Raw genomic sequence first — 23,701 nt, 5'->3', positions numbered from 1 at the left:
CTGGCACACAGTGGGCCCTGCACTGACGTTTGTGGCCTGAAGGAATGCCCTCCACCTTTAGGGATGGGTAGTCGTTTCCATTTTATGAAGGACGTTCCCATTCCTTTTGTCAGTGATCTGTCATAATCTGATGATTATGTCTGTTTGTAATCATCCCTCTGGGCTCTCATTAAATAGATTCGTAGGCTTTCCCTGACCTGCTTCCCCTCTCACCATCTCCATTCCTTTCTAAATGGCCCCAGTGTCAGCTGGGGCTCTATGCGGCCTCCCCCTGGCTGCCCTCTTAAGTCCCAAAGCCTTGTCAGCTCACACTACGCCCCCCCCCCCCCCCCGCCCCAGAACCTGCCCCTTAATTACCCAGGTGCCTGTCCAGCCTCCACCTCACGGGCCTCCAGCCTCCAGCCTCGTCTCTCCAACCCATTATCCTCACTAGGGCCACAGGATCTTCCAAACGGGCCAATCCGGCCACATCACTGCTCAGCTTAAAACCGGCCAGCCCACTGCCCTTGGCTTGGCCCTGCCACCTCCCTGCTGAGTGCTCACCACGCTGGCCTGGAGCCTTCTGCTCTGGCTGCAGCTGCTGGCCTCCGCCCGTTTAGGCGGTGCCTTTGCCTGGGGCACCCTTCCCACCTCCTACCTTCCTTCCAGCTGGCTGGCTCTTATTTATCCTTCCATTCGGCCGCGTGACACCCTCCTGGGGCTGTTCCTTGACAGCTCCAACGACGGGAGGCCTCCTTTGGGCCCCGCATCCCTGTGGCTTCCCCTCGCTGGGCAGTTAGCACACTAATCTGCAATTACTGCTGTCCCTGCTAGACTGAGCACTCGGGGACCGTAAGGCTGCTGTCGTCACGGTTAAGCTGGGGGCTCTGGAGCCAGCCTGCTGGCTGGGTGCCCTTGGGCAGGTCACTGTATGTCGCAGAGCCTCATTCCCTCACCTGTAAAGTGGGGATAATAACTGCCACAGGGATGTTGTATTAAATAAATCCCAGAAAGCACTTAGAGCAGCATCTGTATATGCGTCAGTCACCGGCATTCAGATGGAGAAACCGGCGCAGGGAAGGACCCGAAGGCCCTGGCGCGTAGGTGCACCGGGCTGCTCCAGGCCTCCTGGTGCTGGACCTACCCTGGTGAGGGCTGGGCCACCGTCCAGAGCATCACCTTGGCCTCTCTGTGGCCTTCCTCTAAGAAGTCTCTATTTGCTTCAGCTGATTTTTAAAAACGTGTCTTATTTGCTTTGGGGGTGACAGAAGCATCTTTTCACGTTTGTGGTTAATGCCCTTCGTTTTCTTTCTTCTGACCCTTGTGCCTGTTTTCTGACTTTGCCTCCTGCCCTTGTTTGCATGTGGCTTTTTTTAGCCGACCTTTTGCATCCAACCTTTTTATCTGAGCTCAGACTCCCTGCCCCTCCTCTGGGTCTCAGGGCTACATGGGAGAAGCGGGGAAGAACCGGCCCCGGGTGCACGCTTGGTGCCAGTCTGTGCTGGGCACTGCACGTGTGCAGTGCTGGGGGCGCAGAGAGGGCACACCACAGCTGGTAAATGGCAGAGTTAGCAGCTCCCAAGCCCTTGTCACCTGCACTAGCCTCTGCGTCTCTGAAAGACTGCCGAGCCACCAGGATGGCCACAGTACCCTAAGGACGTGACAAAGCCACGGTGTGAACAAAAGGATTTCGAAGAAAGGAAACAAAATCCCTCCGAACATATATGTTCCAGGAAGTGAAAATACAAGCAAGGGAGGGAAACAGCAAACTGCCAGACTTCGTCAGACTGGGCCGCACCACGATCCTACGGACCACTAAGAAAGGGAAAGCGGTTCCGATAAACTGTAACACGATTCAGGTTTGTTTCATTTCTTTTTCAGATTATACTGTACACCTGAAACCAACGGAATATTGTAAATCAGCTATACTTAAAAAAAAAACCAAACTATAATGTGTTGTCAGCTGCAATATTTATCCCTTTCTCAGGGCTGTGAAAATGTGGGAAAACGTGCATCCCAGAATTGAGGAAACACGGTGTCGACAATGGTTACATCAGGAAAAAGTTGGATGTGGGGAGAGGAGAATTAGTTGTTTGGTTATAAATCCTTCTGTATCATTCTGTCTGTTTCAGTAAACATGCCGTTATTTTTTAATCCAAAGACTGCAGTTTGTACAAAGGAAATAGGTTTTCCAAGCAGTCGCTGCCTGGTTTCTTTTCTAGCCGCCTCATGGGTTGGGGACGTAGTAACTGGCAGCTCCTGGTGCCCGCTGTGGGAGCTGCGGAGGGGAGGCCAGTGAGCGTCAGGCACGCACAGACTTTCCAGAGCTTGTCCTGGGTGAGGCTTGCCAGTAGAAATGTCCTCTTATTAAGGCCTGGCCCCCAGACTCCTCATTAAGGGCTCCCCAAGTCTGAGAGTACTCGGCGGAGCCACAAACAATGCAACAAAGCCCAGTTCCTCAGAGCACGGGATAGCCGAGGGCTCTTCCTCCTGCACCTTCCTCTGCTGCATCTGCATGGTCACTGCTACCTGGTGTTGAACCATTTAAAGACCCGGCTGTCTGTTTACTGCCCTCTCTCCAGCTAGAACGTAAACAGGAGTGTGTGGATTGCATATGTCTTGTTTAGGGCTGCACCCCTCACCCACTCTCTCCCTCTCTGGTCCCTCCCTACGAGGCCTACTAGAGGCAGGTAGGGTGTGCATGGGGTTCCCAGGCAACCCCCAGAATCATTTCTCTTCATCTTGTATATACAGGGTCAAGTGTGATGTTGAGGAAGGACACTGCTTTGCCCTTCACAGCCTCCCAAAACAGACACCCTCCCCTGATCTAGGCCCTTGAATACAACCGTGAATGGGACTGTCCTCCAGGAGCTGGTTGTCTAGAGGGTAGACAGACAACAAATAAGACAATAAACACTGAAACCAATGTCAATTGTGATAAATGCTTTGGAAAAACAACTGCTGTGACAGGGAAAATTCTTTTACATAGATCAGGGAGGACCTCAATGGTGACCAATGAGAAGGAACCTATAATGTAAAGCGAAGGGGGAATAACAGTCTAGATGGGGAAACAGCATGTGCAAAGGCCGGGAGGCAGGAAAGAGGCTGATGAGTTTGAGGAATGGGAAGAACACCAGTAAGCTACAGGAGACGAGTGAGGAGAGGGGTGTGGTGAGGGGCCTATGGGCCATGGAAGGAGTCTGGGTTTTATCCTGTGCAGCGTGGGGAGGACTGCAGAGCTTTAAGCAGAAAGCACCACGATCTGATTTATATGGTTAAAAGGATCCATCTGGCCACTTAGGGAGAATAGATGATTTGGGGGGAGCAAGACAGGATATGGGGGACCAGTGAGGAAGGTCATCCTTTCACTTATTCCACATGTGTTTATTCAACAATGTTCTAATGAAATCTCTGACAAACACAAAGATGAAAACAAAGAACACTCATCAGCTGAGGCCCAACTCCAGAGGTCCAGGGCCTGCCACCGGGAGCTTACAATAAAGGGAGAGGCAGGAAGTCTTCCTGCAGAAGGAGGCATGTAAGTGGGGTTGAAGGATGGCTAAAGGGTGTTCATGGATGGGCACAGCCTGGGCAAAGGCTCTGAGGTGGGGAAAGGGTCAGTGTGAACTGGAGCTGTACTCCAATTTGTATTGAATGACTAACGTCCTGACCAACTTAGTGGATGAAATAACTGATGAGGGAGAAGTAGTATGAAGGTGAAGCTGGAGGAAGGTGCTGGAAGGGTAGGTGGGGTATAAATCATGGGCGCACCGAATGGGGGCCAAGGAGCCTGAGCTCTATCTGCTTGGCAACAGGAACACTGAAGGCCTTGCCCAGAGAGGGGCCAGCCAGATGGACATTCTGAGAAGGGCCCCCTGCACTGGCGGCCATACGGGGCCGTGCAGGAGGCTGGGGCAAGACCCAGGGAGAGAGGGTGAAGGGTGGGGCCTGGCTACCCTGCCCGTTCTGATTCTATGATTAATAATAAACAGCTGATATTTCATAGAGCTTCCTATGTGTCAGGCACTGTTCTAGGCACTTCACACCGATTAGCTCATTTAATCAACACAAGAACACTATAAAGTTGGTACTGTGATTTACTCCCATTTTGCAGGTAAGGCGACTGAAGCTCAGAGAGGTTAAGTCACTTGCTCAAGGTCACAAAGCAGGGAAGGATTACGGCTGGGAATCGAGCCCAGGTTCTCAGACTCCAGAGTCCACTCTTAACCACTGACCTTGGCTGTCTCCTCTACCTAGGATCCCACAATCCTATATGCTCAACAGTGCCCCTGGCTGCCTTCTGAGGTTTCAAGAATACGTCAACAAGCCCCTCAAAGCATGTGGACTGACCAGCTCCCACTCACGGCTCTGTTGCTGACCTGTGAGACCAGGGTGAGTCCCTGGACGTCTCTGAGGGACCTGTGTCCGGTCTGCAAAGTGGGGATGAGAACACCTTCTTTGCAGGATGTGTACGAGAACCATGTGTTGCTAGCCACATGAGGTAGCTAGGAGGCACCGGGCAGGGGACGCACAGAGCCTTTGACTTACGCCTCACCTCATCTCCACAACAGCTACAGTCATTTCTCCCATTTTAGAGGTGAAAAACATGAGGCCCAGAAAAGAACAACTCACCCAGGGGGACACAGCTTGCCAGTGGCAGAGCTGGGGTTGGAACTACAGTTCGCTCAACAGTGCCTAGTACACGCTTAAGAAATGTAGTCATCCCTCTTGCCCAAATGTGGACCCAGTGTGGCTCTGACCCCACCAGGGTTACCGGGTGTCTTTAGGGGGCTAGAATGAAGAGCAGGACATGCTCATTCCTGGGGTCCAGGCCTGTTGTTGCTGAGGTGTCTACCTTCAGGGTCTCCTGAATGTCCCCTGTGCCCATGGGCAGCTGTGTTGGGCAACTGGGCCGGGTGTGAATGGCCCTGTTCCCGGCTTGATGTCTGGCCTGAGGCCTCGCCATCTCCCCTGGAGGGCTGGGACAGCACATAACCTTTGGGGGTAGCAGCCGGTACCACGGACAGAGTCCTGGCCTTCTGGGCTCTCACTGGGCAACCTTGGGCGATTCTGGTCTGGGCCTCGGTCTCCCCTTGAGTCCAGTGCACACAGCAGGATGATGGGGGCGGGGGGGGTCGGCTTCCCCCCAGCGGTGCCCTTCCCAGTCGGGAGAGCTGGCCTGAGCCACCGCACTTCCCCCAGCCCGGGTGTCCTCCTCTGTAAAGGGGTCCCGTCACGGCCATGAGGGGTGAGGGGACGCATGCGCAGACAGCACTGCACACAGAAGCCCTTGGTCAGTGACACTCTTATCGTTAAACCGGTTACCGTGAAGGCTGCAGTGAGGCTGGGGGAGGCCACCAGGTGAAGGCTCACCGGTCACCGTTCAGCACCAGCGCCGCCCGCATTCACCTTTAGCTGCCGCAGTCCCACTGTCGAGGTCTGACTCTGGAGTTCAGAGATTCCCGGGAGAAGCTTTTGGAGGTCCCAGGCTGAGGGAAGCTGTTGGAATTCCCTCCCCCTGAGGACGTCTGTGCAGACTCCGGCCTCTGAGAGCCTGCACCCCAACGCCCAGCCACTCTTAATTCTATTACCACTGCCTAAGCATGGGGTGGCCACGGCCACTGACTCCTCCCTACACTGGCCCCATTTCAAAGATGAGGAAACTGAGGCCCAGTGAGCTCCAAAGACTGTGGTTGAAGAGGCCAAGCCTTGGGCACAGGAGGTGTTCATGGTCCAGCCCCCAACTGGGTATCTGCCATCGCCTACCACCTTCGACCGAGGGCTGCACGTGGCCTGACACACGCTAAGTACTCAGCCAATATTGGTCTTATTGATTTCTATCCTCTTCCCTTTTCAAGATCCTCTGAGTCTGGAAACCCGAAATTGGCTGGGGGTGGGATGGGGAGAAGGGCCTCGTTTTAATCTGAAGTGAGTCATGTAAGTTGATAAATTTAGAAGTGGCCTAAAGAGCTCTTAATCTCCTGCCTTCAGATAGTTGCTAGGAAGAGGCTGGTTCTCAGCAACCTCTGCGTTGCAAATACACATGACCACACGGCCACTGTCGGTGCCCCGCCCGGGTCCCCCTCACCGGCCTGCAGCACCCGTACCCCAGCCGCTGGGCTGTTATACCTTCTGCCTACCTCCTCCTCTTGAGGAATCGTCCTGGGATGAAAAGGAGCTCCTGCTGTCTCAGGCTTGCCTCCACGGACCCCAAGCCGAGATCCACACTGATGCGCGCACACAGCCGCAAGCTCTTTCACTCCAGCCCTGTCCCTTCCCCGTGACCTTGACCATCAGCAATGCCTGGGAAATTTCAAATCTTACACATTTAAAGTCCCAGGGGGCCCAACTGGCTCCAAAGTCCTTGTTTCAAAGATGGGAAACTGGTGCCCAGGGAAGGACCGTGACAGATCCAAGGTTACTTGGAGTGTTTGTCAAGGCCAAGCTGCACCCAGGTCTCTGCTCCCCCTCTCCCATCCCAATCCATCCCGTGGCCCTGGCGCTGCCTGGTGTCCGGACCAGCTCGGCAGTGGGGCTTCTGCTCCCTCCAGGAGGGAGTTTTGCTGTGTCAACTCTGCAGCAACCACCGAGAAGGCACTTGGAGGCCAGGAAGTGCTGGCGGGTAGACTTGCAGGGTGGTTGGCAGGCTCTGCTGACCTTGGGCACAGCCCAGCGCAGCCCCTTCACCTGTGCTGTGGCGAACAGGCAGAAACGTAAAGGAAGAAGCAAACCACTTCTGATGAGAACCCTAACCCATCAGATACTGCATCTGGCTGCAGCTTCTTCTCGAAAGCCTTCCTCCCCTGGCAAGAACTCCCTTCTCCATAAGAGTCACACAGTCCCAGACTGACACGGGCGAGGAGGCAACATCAGGCTGCTGCCTGGATGCTGGGGTGAGGTTCCAGCTCTGGGGAGGGCCAGCTGTGTGACCTTGGGCAAACCAACGTGCAGCCTGGGCCTCAGCTGCCCCATCTATAAAACGGGTGCAGTCTGTCTTCTTATGACTTTATTGAGCCCAGTGTCCATTTTAGCTCTATTTATGGAACTAGAAGAGACTCATTAGGAGCCCATTAAATAATAATTGCTTACACGTCTGTCACGCACTGCCTTAGGCACTTTAATTTTAATTCTCACGGCAATCGTATGAGTTGGATACTTCTGTTATCTCCATTTTACAGATGGTGGGCACCAAGGCGCAGAGAAGTCAGGAAACTGGCACAACGTCACATGGCAAGGAAGCGGTGGAGCAGGAGTGGGAACCCCGGAGTCTGTGCTTTAAATCCCTCCCTGCACTACCATCCTTGCTGTTTCCTTTGGAATGCCAATGATTAGGCACCTACTGCATATGGGTACTCTGCTGGGCATGTGATATACACGAGCTTGCTAACTTCTCACAACAGCCCTGGGAGGCCAGGATTATCAGGCCCATTGTTTCAGAAGAGGAAATGAAAGCTCCTATGAGATGCACAGAGATGCCCAAGATCCCACTGTGACTGAGCTGGGGACGCAGGTGGGAGACGGGTTTGTTCCCATCAGCCTGGTGGCCCTAAGTCCTTTACAGGTTTTATCTTATTTACCATATTTCACCGAATCTCAGGTGCATCCACTACAAGAAGCATCGCTACTTTATGTATCGTTAAGAAAGAGAAAGGCATGGCTGGGTCTACTATGATGCGCCACCCGTTGTAACAGGCACCCTGACTCAGATACGTCAAAACGTGCATCTGGGAATCCACGCGATTCAGCTTTCATCACCACACCCTACAAAATAGGCACTGTTATCACTCCCATTTTACAGCTGAGGGAACTGAGGCTCAGAGATGAAAGACACACAGCTGGGCAGGGCTCGGGCCTCAGGTTTGAGGCTGGGTTGGCTGGGCCCAGACTTGGTCCTGAACCATCATTTACATCACTGCTCAGTCAGACCACGTGGGACGTGCCCCCCGCCCCCAGCACATTAGGACGCGGAGAAGAATCAGTCAGCTGGAGACCAGAGCCCCTTGTTTCCCCAACAGCTTCCCAAGGATCCTCCTCTCCGCCATGGCCTCGACAGAATGCAGTGACAGCTCAGCTCCCGAGCCACCCTGGAGCCGGCCCTCAGCCCAGCGAGGCAGGGGTATCGGGCACCAGGCTGTACGAAACTCCCCAAGGCCCCTGCAGTGGAGACCCCAGGCATCCAGGCATGGATGGGTGGAGCTGCCCAGGCCAGTGTGGAGAAGGCCACCACTTCATAGACAACTTCCCTCGTGGTGGCCTAAGCGACCTGCTTCTTTCCTTGGAAGCTACATGGTTCTTGGACCCAAAACAGGGTCATCCACTCACAGCTTCCTCCCACAAGCTCTCGCAACCCCAAGCTCCACTACAGCACAACTTCTCTGGGTCTTTGAAGATCGAATCCACCCCACCCCTTTGACTAGGATTTGCCCCTTCTAAGGACATCTTTAAGGAAGTCCTCTGGGGGTGTTTCCCCAGGAGCAGGGCAGAAATTCAACTTCTTTCAAATGTCTGACATGACTGGGGCTCCACCTGTGACAGTTTTCTGTCCATCATGTCACATACACTATCTTGTGAGACAGGTTTCTTTAACCCCACTTTACATGTCAGGATGCCAAGCTCAGAGAGGCAAAGCTACTGACTCAAGGTCACACAGCAGTAAACGCTGGCATTAGGATTTCAATTCAAGTCTTTCTAATGGCACGAGAGGAGGCCACTTTAACATCGATCTCTGGGCAGGCCCTGAGCCAAGTGCTTCCTCTGCATTACTTCACCAAATTCTCACACAAGTAATAGTATGATAATAACACTATTATAACACAACACTATTATTACCCCCATCTTACACATAAGGAAATATCCCCTGGGCCTTCAACTAGAACATAACCCCAGGCAAGGCACCTTACTTGAATCCCATTTGCCTCTCACAGCATCAAAGAAGGTGGGTACTAATGTTACCCCCTTTAGTGCAGGAGTAAACTGAGGTTAAGACACTAGTTCAACCACACACAGCTATTTCATGGTAGAGCCACTCATTAGGATGTGGCTTGGAATAAGCAATTACCCTCCCACACATTAAATTAAAAAAATTTGCAAAGTGCTTTTGTATACATTTTAGCTATCAGTGATGACTATGATGATTAGCATTTTAGAACTTGCCAATTACCCCACGAGGTGGTGTTGCTGTTCCCATTCTCCAGATGAGAACACTGAGGTTCACGGAGAATAAGTAGCAGATAAGAAGGGACTGTGGGCTCTCAACCCTCTGCCCCACACTGGTCTCCTGGGGCCAGCGGGGCTCACTCATGCCCCCGGGCTGCCCTGTCCATCCTCAGCTCTTCTCTCTGGGGCCCAGGAGCCCCGCAGGCCCCGGGTGAACACAAGGCTGGCTGGAGGTCGCACCCCATGGGTTCCTGGCTGCGGGCAGCTCCCATGCAGCTCCAAAAAGGTAGAAAGGAGAAAGCGCACCAGAGACCTGGGTTCAATCCCAGCTCTGCTCCCACTTGCCGTGTGACTCGGGCACCTCTTAATTCCCCAGGTCTTGGTTTCTTTGTCTGTAAAATGGGTGATAGTGAGGAAACGCGGCACTTTGCAAAAGGACTTACTAGCAGTAAATACTCAATAAATACAGTCGTCCCAAGACCCCCTGCAAATACCAAACTTTGAGGATGCTCAAGTCCCTTCCAGGGGGCCTTCCGCATCCGTGGGCTCCACATCTGCAGACGTGAAGGCTGACTACAATCATGACTGTAACGGGTTGAATAGTGTCTCCCCAAATTCACATCTACCCAGCACCTCAGAATGTGCCCGTATTTGGAAATAGTGTCTTTGTATATGTAGTTAGTTAGAGATCTCAGTCATCCTGGATTTCAGGTGGGCCCTATATCCAATAACCGGTGTCCTGATACAAAGAGGAGACACACAGAGGGTGAAGTGAAGACGGCCTCGAGATGGAGGGATGCGGCTACAAGCCAAGGAATGCCGCGGGTTGCAGGCACCACCAGAAGCTGGGAGAGAGGCAGAGGGTGGAGTCTCCCTCAGGGCCCCCAGAGGGAACTGGCCTTGCCAACATCGTGCATTCAGAAACCCAGCCTCCGGAACTGTGAGAAAATAAATTTCAGCTGTTTTAAGCCACTCAGTTTGTGGTCATTTGTTACGGTGACCACAGGAAACACACACAGCAGCTGTAACTACTGCAGTTGTTAATGCCTCTGACTTGCAGTGGCTCAGACCCTTTACCCTAAGGGCCTAAGGGCAGGAGAATCTGCTCCCACTGAGGACATGAAGCAGGCAGGATCACTGTCCCTTCCTTCAAGGGGAGAGCATGGGACCAGGGCGCTGACACAATTTGCCCAAGGTCACCTGCCAGTGCCTGAGGTGGGCCTGGAAACCAGGTCACCTGACCCTCAGACCAAGGCCGTCTCCCCTATACCCAGGGGTCTCTGCAGCCTCAGGAACCCCAGCCTTGGTGTCCCTCCCCTTGGCCCCATCAGGCCCAGCCATCTCGCCCTGCATCTGACCCTGCAGAGGTTTCCTGGATTGTGCATGATGATTCCAACGTCTGGAGACCAGGGTGAAGCCCTTAGCACATCACCTGGCACATGGCAGGTTCTCCAGAGATGCTGAAAGCATCACTTATTTTTTATTGTTGTCATACTGCAGTCCTATGTAGTGGGCAGCCTGGGAAACACAGTCCCATTTTACAGATCCAAAACCACGGCTTGAAGAGGCAAAGGGGCTGACACAAGGGCACTCTTAAGCAGCAGAGGTAGGTTTTAAGCTCACACCTTCTGATTCTCAATCTCGACGCCTTCCATTCACTAAGCCATAAATATGGGCCACACCCTGAGCCCAGCACTCTTCCACTTGCCCCTCGCCACGGCCTGAGAAGTGGGTACCATTGTCATCCATTCTACAGATGGGTGAACTGAGGCTCCACCCAACCATGTGGAACACCAGGGCCTTGCCATCTCCACCTACTTCCAGCTCTTAATGAGGGGTAAAGCCAGACATCCAGTTGTCTCCAGCCAGGGGGACATTCTCCCAAAATAATTTGTTTGAGGTTCCCACGGGGACGGAGAAATGAATTACTGCAGGTTCAATGTTCTGGCTTTGGAAAGTGCAGGGTGGGCTGGGGGGCGCCCAGATTCCAGGCAGGACACCCACCCCTGCCTCCCACATTGCACTGTGTGCTCCAGGCAGGGTTGGGGGAGGGACCTGTCCACCCCCTACAGCGTGTGTGTGCACGTGGCACCCAGATCCTGCACCTCAGACACCTCCACTGCAGCCCTTTGGGAGCTAAGGGAGGCTGAGAGGAGTCATAGTCTGTACCTCAGGCTCCCCCATGGCCCCAACCTTGACCATGCAACTACTATGTGACAGCTGTTTCTTAATTTTAATTAAGCAGCTCTGTCCTAAATCTATCCCCCTTCTAGGGAAGGGCAGAATGAGGTTTACATGTCCCCCACTGTCAGATGGCTGGGGAGAGGCACCACTAGGACTCAAGGCCACGGTCCAGTGACTCTTTTTGGAGCCCTCATTGCAGCCACACTGGATTTGAAGGTTGCCCTGCTCCCAGAAGGGCCTGATTTAACTGTGCAGGCTGAAGCCAGGGGCTGGGGGTGGGACGGGGGACTGGAGGGCTGGAGACCCGAGTTTCAGTCTCCCTCCGGCACCAACGTGCCAGGCACCCTCAGTTTCCCCAGATGTGGCAGTGGCAGGGGAACAGCATGATGCCCAGGTCACCCCCAGCTCCAAGAGCCTGTCAGCTCCCCGAGCTCATTCTCATGCACCTCGGCTCCCCCACGGCACAGAGCCATAGAGATGAGAACCCTGGGGCTCCCGTGAAAAGGCAGCCCCCAGGACCTCCTGACTTCCTGGGAGACCCAGAAATCTGCCCCCACCAGGTGATTCCTTAAGTGCAGTCGTGCTTGAGACTCACGGACCTAGAAGTTCCCATCCTTGCTCCCCCTCGTGACCTTGGCCCATCGCAGCACCAAGGTGCTCTGCTGCCCTGGCTCCCAGCCCTGACGCCAGTCACAGCTCTGTGCACAGTCCTCTACAGGAGTCCAGGGCCCCGGCCACTGTGGGCTAAGGCAGGGCAGGGACAGGTCTACCCTGGTCACACACGAGGACACTGAGGAGCAGAGAGACAAAGCGACTTGCCCAAGGTCACACAGCTGGCCAGGAGCAGAGCCTGGGTCTGGCGTAAGCATCCTTTTAACTTGGACTCAAACATCTGGGGGAAACCAGGGGCCCAAACAGGCCTTTGCTGCTGCATGCCTGGGACCTGAGACGGGCTAGCAAGACTCCCCACTCTCCCTAGAGTACAGTATGACCTTGGACAAGTCCCTTCCCCTGGCTGGGCCTCAGTTTCCCTCTTCTCATTGGGTCTGGGCCAGGGAACTTTAGAGCGCACAGTCTGCTTGGCTTTCTAGGTGCTGTCAATTCCATGGGGTCCTGGGATGGCAGAACTGTCTGGCTGCCTAGGACAAGGCCACGCCTGCCTGTGGAGGGCTCCGCCTTCACCCACAGGAGACCCTCTGGACCCTTTCTTGGAGCCTCACCCCCAAATCCTAAGTTCTTGGCCTACTGGTGCTCAGGAAGTTGGCACCCCAAATTGGAGCTGGCCTCACCCAGGAGGGGAAAGGAGGACAGGGTCCAGGAGGGCAGGCAGGGAGCCTGATGGCCTGGCTTCCAACCCATCTCTGACACGTTCCAGCTGTGTGACCTTGGGTAAGTGTCTTCACTTCTCTGCGCAGCTTCCGCATCTGGGGCGTGAGAATAATGAGGCTATGAGAGGCCCCACTGAAGCGACGCACGCAGAGTCATCAGCTCAGCGAATGCTAGAGGGCTCATTATCATCTACCCCTGCCCCTTGACCCGCACCTGTGCTGGGCAGGGAGAAGTGGGGTGGGGGTAGTGGGAAAACAGCGGGAAGGGACCAGCCACGGGCAGCTTTTCTGACCTTCGGTTTGAAGAGGACTTTGGAGGCTGCTGGAGGCATCCCAGGCCCCAGCTTTCTGAGACCCCACAGCCATGTGCCGGTTTTCTGGTGCCAGAGAAGGGGGTGGTGGGGCTAGTCCAGGCTCCTGGTGGTCTGGAGCTGCCTCTAGACCGGTAGCTGGTCTGCCCTGGTGGGCAGTAGCTCCCGCCCCCTCCTCTGTTTCCTTTCCAACTCCGGGCAGCCCTCTTTGCAGAACATCAATAACCCAAGATGGCCTTGCTGAGCCCAATCGTGGCTTCCTGGGAATGAAGCCTGGCCCTCCCCTTAGGCCTGTGTGGGAGCAGGTGTCCCTCTGTCCCCACAGGCAGTTCCTAAGATGCAAGCCTCTCCCCAGCGCCTAGAGAGGCACCTTCGCTCCCACGGAGGATGCCTAGCTGCTGAGGGGCAGGTGTGCGCACAGAGCACCTGCAGAGGTGCTGCATCTGTGTGCCTGGGCTGTCTTTGTACCTGTGCAACGTACATTCACCTGTGGGCACATTCCAGCAGGCTGTGTGCCTGCCAATGCCCAGACAGGCATGCAGATGGCACTCAGGACACCACATGTGTGTGCCTGTCACTTTCACAGGGGCCAGCCCTCACATGGACGCATGCCACATTTGCGGCTGCTGCAGGGCACCGCGGTGTGCAGGCCGATTCACCCACGGGCAGCCTACTGCATTCCTGTGTTGGTGCTACATGCATGTGCGGGCATGCTGCACTCCCAGGTATGAGTGTGAGTGTGTGTGTGTGTGTGTGTGCGCGCGCGCATGCTGCATTCGTGTATATGCTGTATTTTGCAGGTGAGCAGTGGTATTCAGGAATGTGAGCTGTATTCACATGTGCTGGGTGTATCTGAGGGCATGGGCACGCCGTATGTGTGTGTGTGATTTGAACAAATACGATGCACTACTCTGTGTACTATATTTGTACATGTGCACCTGTGCAAATCTGTGGATGTATATATGCCTTGATGAGAATGGGACTGGGGGTACAAAGGTGGCTAAATAATATGGGCCATCAACCTCTTTCCTGGACCCTGCCAGCAGGGTTCCCCCAGAGCTGCAGCCCCCTCCCTGCCACTGCTCCTTCAATGAAGTTAACAGGCGGAGGCCCCCAAGGCCTGTGCCCCAAGCCCCCTCGCATTGCACACGTCAAAGCAGAATTTCTCCGGAGGGCGCCCGCCACTCCTGGAAATGCCCCAAACATCAGCTCTGCCTCCTCCCAGTGATTTGGAGAGCAATGCAGGTGAGGAAAGGAGCCCGTTCTGTGCCAGGCAAGGGGGCTCAGAGTCACACGAAGACCCTCTGCTGGTCCAGCCTGCTGCTCACTTACCCTTCTGAAGGTCGAGCCAGGCTGGGTCTCTGGGTGGAGGCCCCCAGATCCCCGGGGCTCTTGCCTGACTGGGGCAGTCCAGTCACAGAGACCCCTTGCCACGTGACCTGGGTGAGCAGAGGACAGCCGTGGTGTGGAACGGCCACTTGGCTAGAAAGAGTGGCTGCCCATAGCAGCCCACCCTTGGGGAGTGCAGAGGCCCCTTGCTGGATTTCCCAATCTTGACCCTGCCAGGGAGCAGGGAGGAGCCCCAGGTGCCTAGGGCTCAGCCAGAGGCCACCGAGGCTGGCAGAGGAACGGGGCTTTGGGGAGAAAGTGCCAACTCCACCACCCAGCATGACCGCTACACAATGGCCTGGCCACCCCACTCCTGCCCCTCTCCTGGCCATCTCAGGGACCGGGGGACTTGTCCATGCCACCACACACCCTGGCTGGCCTGACCCGGTGGCCCGGGGCACACAGCAGCCCACCCCACCAAGGGGACCCTCCACGGGGGCATCCCTCTGCCTCTTTCCTGGGACTCTGGCCGCAGTGGGCAGGGGGCACCCTCTGGTCCTCTGTTTCCCTGGGACGCAGCTCAGAGGGAAAAGAACCTTGCCCCACACTGTCGCCTGGCCGGCCCTTGCGTAACATCCATTAGGGGCATTTGCTGTCCAGAGGCTGCCGGAATCTGCCTGAGATCCCGGGTATCCGCCTGTCCGAGGCCCCCCTGCCCGTGTCCCCAGCGCCCCAGCCCTCCCCCCAACACACGGACCCTCACACTAGTGCCTCCCTCAGCAGCGGCTCCCAATGCAGCCTCAGCTGCTGTCAGATAAACAAGCCCGGCTCCCCCCCCCGCCCCCCCCCACCCCCCGCTGCCGCCGCCGCCACCACCATCAGCGCTGAAAAAAACCAAATGAAATTAAACAAAATAAAATGGGTGAGGGAGGAAGGGGAGAGCGGAGTGGGGCGCTTTTTATTTTTTATTTCTCATGCTGGGGGATGCCGGTACTTACTTGGCTATGAAAATCGCCACAAATCCGGCACGGTTTCCAGGCGGGCAGCCCCGTAATCTCGGTGCGGCAGCTGGTGCCGCGGCTGAGCCCAGCCAGTGTGCCCGGGTCCCTCTGCAGACTGTACCATCCTGCCCGAGGAGGGGGGGGGGCGGGGGGGGGGAGGCGCCGGCTTCTAGGAGAGCATCTCGCCCGGCAAAATGCAGTCTCCGGGGAGGCAGAGGCCGCTGCGCTGCTGGAGGCTGGGGGAGGGGGCAGGAGGACGAGGGAGGGACGCGGGGAGGCCTCATTCTGGTGGGGGGACTGGGGGAGGAGAGTGGGGGGCGTGGGGGCGTGGACCGAACCACCACGGTGTTGTTTGCGGTTTTAATTCTTCCCGTGGGATCATGAGGAACTGAAGCTGGCGGAGTCCCAGGAATACGCCCGCTCCCCCGAAGTAGGAGGGAATGTCAAGGGCATGGTGAGGGTAGACTTGGGGCTGCGCTGGAGGGGAGGGGGGGTCCTTCGAGTAGTGGAGTGGGGGTCAGTGAAAGAGAGAAGAGGATTTTGCTCAAATGGCCCTAAGTCTTCCTTTACTTTCTGGGGGACCCATTCGGCTGGGCAGGGGCTCTGGTGCCCCTTCTTTTTGATCAGGACACCCCCAGACCTAGGGGGCAAAGGTCACATGAGGAGCAGTGGACTCAACACAGTCTAAACACAACTGTGGTTGCAGGATCGACGGAGCAGAGCCTGCAGCGAACTCCCTGCTGCCGTGGAAGCACAACCCCTGAACCCCTGCAGCCCCAGGGTTGGACTGTGTGCAGCCCCATCTGCCTGGGGGTTGCAGGTCTGCAGAGGACCCCCTCAAGAGGCCATTTCTCTACTCACGGGTGCCCACTGCGTATGCCTCGCACATCTACAGAATTTGCAGGGACATCTGTGGTGAGTTGCCGGGGGCTGGTGATGTCCAGAGGACCCTAGGGACCCCCAACAAGGAGTCTGCAGGAATGGGATTCCCCCACCCAGCTGCCTGCTCCTTCCTGCCTCATCTCTGGCAGACCTGCTGCCTCTTTAAATCCAGCCAGGTGGGAGGACAGCCCCAGGAACAAGGGGAGGAGGTCACAGTGGGTGAAGGGGCTCCTCTCAGATTCAGGAGGCTCCCCTCCACTGCCGTGCCCCCTCCAGGAGGGTTGCCCTGCTTGGCAGGAGGGCACTGAAGGTGGAAGGACCTTCAGGAGTACCTTGGGGCACCTGTCCGCGTGGAGGGGGTGTGTGAGGGCTGGGGGGTGCCCCAGGAGGGAGTTCCAGACTAGAGCTGCCTCCTTCCACTGCCCCCACCCCCTGACCACTTCTGAGCTGCCCGCCCAAGCGAGCGTCCCAAGCTGCCACTCCATCCCTGGGCTGGCACAGAATATCAATTTGTCTCGTTAAGCTGAAAGTCTGCACTGCACCAAAATCAGAACCTGGCCGGGCAGAGGGGCCACAGGAGGCATAGAGCCGGGAGCGCCAGTGGCAGGGCCCCTGTCAACAAGGCCACGCTGATACCCCCTTGCCCTTCATCCCCCTAACCCCACTAAGGGGTCCCCTTCTGTCTCTGGGCCAGGCAGAGTGAGATGCAGGGAGGCTGCTGAGAAGCTTAGGGTGCTGGGCACTGGGTGGCCCTGGGCTCCAGTAGGGCAGGCAGGGAAGGCACCAGGCTGGGTTCCGAGGGAGCAGCCCAGGACACCACTTAGGGAGGCTTTCATCCTCTACCGATAGCCTGCGACAGGGACCTCCCACCTTGGCCCCTTCTTGGGGGTGCAGACGGGGGACTCCACTGGCCCCTCTCCAGTCAGACTTCTAAGACAAACTCTACTTCAGGAGGGGCCAGGCCAGCCTCTGCCCTCCAACACGGGGCCAAGTAAAAGTGTCGGAGACACTGGGGTGAGGGTGAGCACAGACCGGCAGAGGGGAAAGGACCACTCCAGCTCCCATCTGTTGGAGCAACTGTCTGGGCCAGGAATCCCACCGTCATTACCGTGACATTAATGGGGGCAAAACCCTTTCCCTGTGATTACAAAACAAACAGTCCCACCAGGGGCCGGTTATGAGCTACCATCTCAGCAATGACAATCCTGTCCATGTCCGGCACACTTTTGTTCACAAAGGCCACCTGCAAAACAGTACATCGCTTGCTTCTCACAAGTACTGCTGGAATGGCTTCTGTGAGCACCCATGTTACAGATTAGGAATCTGCGTGTGGCTCAGAGGCGTGTGGTGGCCAGCACAAAGTCCCTTGGTTGGGAAGGGGTAGACTGAACCTGTGACCCAAGCCTGAGGACTCCAAGCCCAGGGCTCCCTACATGTGAAGGCCAGCATGGCACAGGCCGCCTGGGGGCCCCAGTACTCATCCACTTGGCAGTTCTAAGTCCTGCCTGCTCACTAGCCCCTGTGAGGGGTGGGCTGGGCCTTCACCAACAGACACCAAACTCTCAGGAGCTTATGGATTTTGGTTCTCAGGATGTAAGACTAACACGGCACCTGGCTAAGCTCCCAGCTTCTTGGCATTTCAGGCCTGTGTACTTCAGCCTCTGCATCCATACCTCAAGTACAGGATATTCCCTAACTTTTGAGGCAGTCCAAACGTTAAATAGCAGAGTTTGGAAGTTTTTTCTTATGTTAGGCCTATGAACTCCTACTCATCCTTCAAAGTCCAGCTCAAATGCCCCTTCCTTGGACAGTCCTTCCTGATTCCAGCAACAGAACTAGTTCATAACTCTGGCCCAGCTCTGATCACAACATATTGTGATGGTTTCACATCTGTCTCCCTCATTGGGCTGTGACCACATCAACTCTGTCTCCAGAGTCCCAGCTCCCAGCTCCCAGCACGTAGTGGGTGCCGCAATAAAGGCTTGAATGAAATCTGCTGCTATGTGATTTTAAGTTCAAATACCAGAACTAGAAAGACTCTTATCCAGTTCTCCCATTTTATAGTGGAGCAAACTGAGGCCTCAAGAAAAGAATGTAAGTGGCTTGCCAAGGTCATCCTTGAGGGTCGAATCTGGCCACAGACATTCGTCCCCTGCCCTGCCCCCTTTGCCTCCCCTTCCTGCAGCAGACACACCTGGGGCATCTGGCCTGTCCTTCCAGGATATGTTGGGGGCAGGAGGTACTGGACAGGCAGAGGTGTTGTGAAATCAGACAAACAATGGCCCAGTGTCGCAACTCTGGGAAGGTTGGAAACGACAGGTCAGGGTCCCTCACAGGGAAGAGGGGGAGAGAGGCAGGAGTCCAGCCAGGAGGATTACCCACAGCTTCTGCCTCCAGCATGATCTGGCTTATGGTGGACATGGCTTGAGGGTCAGGGTTGGGGGAAGATATGAGAAATAGGGCAGGGGTGAGGGGAGAGCCGGTCCAGTCATATTTCAAACAGTGTTTAGTTGCCCAGTTTTCTCCCCTTGGGGCAGATCCTGGGGCCGGAGAGAGAGGGGGAGTAGAGAGGGTCAGTCCACCCAGGCATGAGGGTGGGGAGCCTGGCCCCAGCTGATGGAGGCATTTTGCATAAGGGAGACTGATGAGGTAGGTCCAGACAGGTCTGAGGCAGGCAGAATGGAAAGCAATCCGAGGCCAGCTGTGTCCTCTCTAGGAGATGCGGGCCCTCTGGGGCTTTTCCCCCTTGAGGGGAAGCAGGAACGAAGGCTATACCTGCCCTCACCTTGCCCAGCTCAGGGTCTTCTGGAGCCGGGCCGGGGGTCCTGGGGCAGCTGCCGTCACAGTGAGCTGCTGGCTGGGCCTCTCAGGGGATGAGAAGCTATTTCCAAAGGCCCCTCCCATCCCTGCCTTGTCTGACTTCCACTAATCACTCACGGAGAGATCGGGCTTCTTCCCATTTTGCAGGAGAAAATTGAGGCCTGGAGATTTTGAACAACTTGCTTAGGAATTACAGGGCCAGTGAGGACCAGCGAGGGCCAGAGCTGAGATTTGAGCCCAGATCTGTCCCACTCGAGCTTTAGGCTCTTCCCTCTGTCCTTGCCTCAAGCCACCCAACTCTGAGGCCCATGACTCAGGCTCTCCTAGGCCCATGACCTCGAGGGGCCACGGAATGTCTAGGGGGCTATGTGGCCCAGCTTGTCCTAAGTCTTTCCTCTACCATATTGGGGTCCTATACCCACTCCCACCGAAGTCCAAAAGTCCTTCAAGACAACCTGATCTTGGGCTGAGACAAGACAGCCCAGGTTTGCGGTCAGACAAACCTGGGTTCAAATCCTGACTCCTTCATTTACCAGCTATGTGACTTTGGGCAAATGACTCAACCTCCCTGAGTCCCAGTTTTCTCATCTGCAAAGTGGGGACAATAATACCTATTTGGCAGGTTTGCTAGAGGAGAATGGCAGTGGTTATTCATAGAAAAAACATAGGGGTGAACTTCTTCCGAAGGCCCCTGGGAAAGGTTGGGGGAGTGGGCCTCTCCCAGCCCCTCATCCCACTGGCTTGTAATGGTTCTCAGATACCACCAGTGGGGCCTAGGCAGGGCTGGTCTCTAGGACTCTGAAGGCCCAGACAGCTCTGCTGAGACTCGAACCCAGGTCCCCGATTCCCAGCTCCTCCCACTGGGTCTTGCTCCCTCAGGAAGGAGGGTACAGGCCTGACCCCTGGCTAACTCCAGCTGCCATTCACATCGACATCCTACCGTGTGTCTCATGTGGTGTGAGCGTCACAAAATCCTGGGAGGTAGGTCCTATTTTTACCCTTCCCCCCCACCATTTTACAGATGAGGAAACTGAGGTACAGACAGGTGAAATGATGTTGCCCAAGGTCATAGAGTAGGGGAACCGGGGCCTAAAACCAGGGCTGCGCGAGGCCCCACGCTGAGTCCAGGGACTGTCGGAGGCAGGCATAAGCCTGGGTCCAGGGAGCCACGCGGGACCTCAATTTCCCACAGATCAGAAAACCTCAGCCCAGAGGGCCCACCCCAATCCTCCAGCGGGGCGGGGCAGGTATGTGGCTATGGCTGACTTGCCACCTCACTGCGAGGGCAGGAATAGGGGCCAATTAGGGAGCAGGCACTTTCCCACCTGGCAGAACACAGAGCCTAGTGAGTCAAGAGCTACTCTGGGAGGACTCCCTGGGGGAGGCTGCCTTTTCCAGGCCCGAGAAACACGGTCTCATCCACGGGCAGCTAGCCCTTCAGGTTAATGCCGCCTTGTTAATGCACACGCACTTACACACTGCCCACTCCCATCCGTCCATCCTGCCTCCTCACCTCGGTCTCCCTGCTGCTCCGCCTGCCATCCTCCTCCCGTTTACCCACCCCCTGCACCCTAAGGACCTTCCTTAATTCTTCTAAACCCCTCTTTGGCTGCCCTGTGCCTTCAGCATAAAACCCAAATTCCTCACCATGACTCATGAGGCCTGGATGACTGTTCCAGACCCCTCCCCTTATCCTCTGTCCACTTTCCCTACATCAAGCCTTCCTTGCTTCTGAAACACACCCTTGCATTTCCATGCTTCTGTGTATTTGTGTGTACCGTCTACACTCCAGGGATGGCTTGCTTCCCCACTTCTCTGCCAGGAGAACTTCTATCATCCTCCAACAATCCTTCCTCCAGGAAGCCTTCCCTGATTTCCCCTCCATCATCCCTGCCTCCCCTACTCCCCCTCAAAAGATTTGCTGCAATTAAATTTTTTATGTACATCTGTCTTGTCCATCAGTCTGGGGGGATCCTTAGGGATAGGGAACAAGTCTAATTAGCCTGTTGTGTCCCAGCACTGGGCACAGAGCCTTAATAAATATTGATTGAACCGATGAATACAGGTTTGTTGAATGAAAATGCAATTCCCCTGGTGGTTTTAAACTGGTATTTGCATCTCTCTATGGCTCTGGAAATATCCTTTGGGCTTGCTTGGAGGTCCTGATTTAAGAGTTGCTATTTCCTGAACCTGTCAATGAATGGGGCTTCCTCTGTATGCCCACCTTGGGAAGAGGAAAGGAAGACCCCCCCAACTTCACTCAGAAACCCTGTCCAGAGATGTCTCAACAGGCTCAGGATGCCTGAGCCCAGGGCTGGACTCAAGGTGAGTTAAGCAACCAGAGAGGAGCCCCTGTCCCTAAATGCTCTCTCCAAGGTACCTAGAGCCTGACATTTTACCGTCAGTAATTCATTTCTTTGGATTATTCAGTCATCAAATATTTATTCAGCCCTCACTAAATGTGAGGTACTGTGCTGGGGTCCCTATTTAACATTTGTGTGTATGTATGTGTTTTCACTCCTGCCAGAAGGCTGACTCCCTGGAGGAAGAAAAGGAGGAGGAAGGAGGAAACAGAGGGAGAGGGGACGATGAATCCAGGACTGTCAGGAGAAGAGGGAAGAAAATCTGTCATTTGCTGAGCGCCTACTATGTGCCAGACACTTAACACAAGAGATGTCATTTACTCGTCATCACCACCCCAGGAGAATTGAGTGTTCTCAGCCCTCAGTTTAAAGGAGAAGATCAAGCCCAGAGAGGGTGAGTGTCTTGCTTCAGGGCACAGAGCTGGGTGGCACAGGACTGAGCATTCAAACCTAACGCCCACTGCCCTGAAGCCTGTGATCTCTGCGGACGTCCTCCCACTGAGGAGGCTGTAAGGACCCAGCAGGGAAAGAGGACCTCCCAGGGAGGACAAGGGCAGAGGGGTGACAACTGAGATCCTACAAGCTGAGAGGCCTGCCTGCTGACTGGCAGGAGAGCCGGACACAACTGGAGTTGTGATCAGTAAGAAGTTCAGGCATGAACGTGGCCACGCCCGTGGTCTGCGGCTCATCAGAACGGGACGGAGGCTGCGGGGGCCATATCAACTGTCTGCTGAGTGTTTTCCTGGGTGCTAACACACAATGAACCTGCTATGTGGAGCAGATCACTCCTGTTTTACTGATGAAGAGACCGAGGTCTGCAGAGTGGAGGGGACAAGCCCAGGACCAAACAGCTGGAGCCAGAGTTAGAACTCAGATGTCTCCTGGAAGGCTTGCAGAGGGGCGGCAGGCTTGGGGGTTCACCCCTTATGAGGTTTCCAAGCAGCCAGGGCTCTCAGCATAACCGAAGCCCTTGACCTGTCACTCAAACCCCTGCCTCTGGGACATGAAGGGGCTCAGCTGTCTCAGTCCCTCTTTGCACCCACAGGTAGCAAGGAAGTGGGGGTGGGTGCACCAAGCTTGGGAGCTTGAGCCCGATGGACTAGCTCAAACCCTGCTCCACCCTGATGGGCTGTGTGACTTCGGGCAAATCTCTGCATCTCTCTGGCCTCAGGCTCCTCATCTGTAAAACAGGCACGGCACCATCTGCTTCCTGCCTCTCTGGCGGCTCACTTGCTCAGCAACATCCACTGATGTCCACTACTCGTCAGGCTCCTTGCTAGGTGCTGAGAATACGGCGGTGAGCAGAAGGGCTCACGGTATCCGCTCTCAGGAGGGTTTAGAGACAGTTGTGAAATGAAATGAGCGCACAAACGAATGTAAATTTACCAAGGGGTCTGCGATAAAGGGGCGGAGGCCATGAGCACGTTAGGCAGAAATGTCTCTCGTGGGAGTGAGGGGGGCAGCTGGAGGTTTCCCCGAGGGGGTGGTGACTGAGCAGGAGCTCACTAGGTAAAAGGACGGGGTGGTGACAAAGGGCCTGAGGCCGGAAAGGGCATAGCCTTTCTCAGGGGGTGGAAAGGAGGCCCGGATGACTTAGACAGGGAGAGTGGGCAAGGGGCAGGAGCGGGCAGGGGCCTGTGGACCAGTTACAGAGTCCTGTCCTTATCCTGGGAATAGGAGGAACCTTAGAAGGGTGTGAAGGATTAAACAGGATGAGGAACATAAGGCCCGTGGCAAGGGCCTGCCGCAGGACAGAATTCCACAGTGCCGTGGGACAGCCGCACCACGTAACACCCACCTTCCCCAAGGAACGTGCCCATTCTACTAACCGGGATTGGGACAGACTCTGGGCCAGGGACACGTCAGCCTCGGCTGGGAGGAAAAGCACATCCAATAGACACATACGGACTCCCAGATGTGCTGAGAGCTGAGGGGAGCCACCTGACAGAAGGAGAAACAGGCCAGGAGAGGGGAAGGGGGCCCTTGTCCCCAGGGTCGTGGGTGACTTGAGATGAGAGCTGTGGGCTCAGGACTCTCAATCCAGTGCTCCCTCCAGGGCCTTGATGGTTGCCCTGCTGGGCAGAATAGATGGTATTACTATGAATCCTAAATAGTAGTACTGAGAGGTGGTATTGGCCGAACAATTATTACATGCCAGGTACGTTTGTTCTAAGAACTTTTCGTGTTTTGGCTCATTCAATTCTCACCCCTTAAGATAGTTCTGACTATTATCCCCATTTTATAGATGATAAAACTGAGGCACAGACAGGTCAGGGACCTTGGCCAAGGTTGTTCAGTAAGTGGAGTTGGGATTTGAACTCAGATATCTCCTTCCTACCCTGCCAGAG

At 55.4% G+C, this 23,701-nt stretch overlaps 1 protein-coding gene across 13 annotated transcripts in view; it reads right to left on the bottom strand.

Moving 5' to 3' along the window:
- The window catches only part of ATP2B2 (ATPase plasma membrane Ca2+ transporting 2), a 353,733-nt gene that overhangs the window by 147,495 nt on the left and 182,537 nt on the right, over nucleotides 1-23,701 (bottom strand). For 9 of the 13 annotated variants that reach the window (XM_033437370.2, XM_033437362.2, XM_049716216.1 and 6 more), the window contains exon 1: nucleotides 15,286-15,422. The exons of the other annotated variants lie outside the window; for them this stretch is intronic. The gene's annotated coding sequence lies outside the window, so the exon portion shown is untranslated. Of the gene's footprint in view, nucleotides 1-15,285; nucleotides 15,423-23,701 lie in introns of those variants that run through there. 13 annotated transcript variants of the gene reach the window in all.

Source organism: Orcinus orca, chromosome 10 (genome assembly GCF_937001465.1).
Source record: "Orcinus orca chromosome 10, mOrcOrc1.1, whole genome shotgun sequence".
NCBI classification, from domain to species: Eukaryota; Metazoa; Chordata; class Mammalia; order Artiodactyla; family Delphinidae; genus Orcinus; species Orcinus orca.
The sequence above is the reverse complement of the archived record's forward strand: the minus strand, read 5'-3'. Positions and strand labels throughout refer to the sequence as shown.